Raw genomic sequence first — 1,746 nt, forward strand, 5'->3', positions numbered from 1 at the left:
GTATTGGGGCGCCTGGGTGGCTCAGTCGGTTAAGCGTCCGACTTCGGCTCAGGTCATGATCTCGCGGTCTGTGGGTTCGAGCCCCACGTCGGGCTCTGTACTGACAGCTCAGAGCCTGGAGCCGGTTTCAGATTCTGTGCCTCCCTCTCTCTCTGACCCTCCCCTGTTCATGCTCTCTCTCTGTCTCAAAAATAAATAAACATTAAAAAAAAAATTTTTTTTAAAGTATTAAATGTAGCTACTGGTTGACTATGACTCTGAAATCTGAATGAATATTAAAACTTTATTTAGTGATTAGAATTGTATAACCCCCCCCCCAAAAGTTTATTTCTCCTTATTGACTAGAAGTAATCTTTGTTTTCATTATGTTTCCTAAATTTTCTGTGATGAATGTATATTGCTATGTAATAAAAAACAGAATTGCTAAAAACCTCCTTTATGTCAAAATCATTTGAATAGCATTCCTGCCTTTCCAAACAATATTACCTTTCACTACATCTAACTATCTAAAATATTCAAGGTAAATGATCTAGATGTGTCTTCAGAACTACAAGTTTTATATAATGGTTGAATAGGTAGCTTTTACTGGAAGATAGACTTAAACTAAAAGATGTTTCTTAAATATGGAATAAATATGTTACCTAGGTAATAACATTATTCAGACTAAGCAATACATGTGAATAGAGAGCCCCTCATTATTTGGGTGATTTTAAGAGGAAACAAAAAATCCTCGAGTTCTCTGTAACACTAAGCTCCCTTATAATCTCTTTCAGAACACTCTTGAAAACTATTGTTATTAAAAATAATAATTAAAATTAAACAAAATAATTAAAATTAATTAATCTAAACTTCCATTCACCTCTGCTTTAAAATATTATTTAATATTAATAATCATTTTAAACAACTGCATCACTATAGAGAAAAAGACTAAACTGAAACCCTGGCTTTGACTCTAAAATACCATACCCTCTCAACTCCCTGTGTAGGCTTCTGTGCAAGCTTTGCATAGTCTCACCCTTCTCAACCTGACTCACTCAAAGACCACCTCCTCCAGAGACCTCCCCTAGCAGGAAGTCATTCTCTGGTCTGAATCCCAACTTTTTTTTTTTTTTTTTGAGAGAGAGAGAGAGAGAGAGAGAGCGCGTGTGAGCCCGCACAAGCAGAGGAAGAGCAGGGACAGAGGGAGCTCCACATTGTCAGAGCAGAGCCCGACGCAGGGCTGGAACCCAAGAACCGTGAGATGATGACCTGAGCTGACGTCACACACTTAATTGACTGAGCCACCCAGGTGTCCCCCCATCTACCTTTTAACAGAGTACTACATGAGCTTACATGTCGCTCCACCATTAAATCTGCAAGATCAACAAGTTGGATGGTGTTCTACTGATCTTTGTATGCCCAGCATAAACTTTGGAACCAAATTAATCTGGGTTCAAATCTCAGTTATCTTAAAAACAGTAGTTAGTCCTATTTAAAACCTAGGTTTTAGGAGCACCTGGGTGGCTTGGTCGGTGAAGCATCCCTTCAGCTCAAGTCATGAGCTCACGGTTCGTGCCCCATGTCTGCTTGGGATTCTCTTTCTCCCTCTCTCTCTCTCTCTGCCCCTCCCCTTGCTCTGTCTCTCTCTCTCAAAATAAATGAATAAACTTAAAAAAAATTTTTTTAAAAACCTAGGTTTTATATTTATTTTTTTAAATTTATTTTATTTATCTTTTTAATGTTTTTATTTATTTTTGCGACAGAGAG

The sequence above is a fragment of the Panthera pardus genome, unplaced genomic scaffold (assembly GCF_024362965.1).
Source record: "Panthera pardus isolate Hobbes unplaced genomic scaffold, ASM2436296v1 HiC_scaffold_11, whole genome shotgun sequence".
NCBI lineage: Eukaryota > Metazoa > Chordata > Mammalia > Carnivora > Felidae > Panthera > Panthera pardus.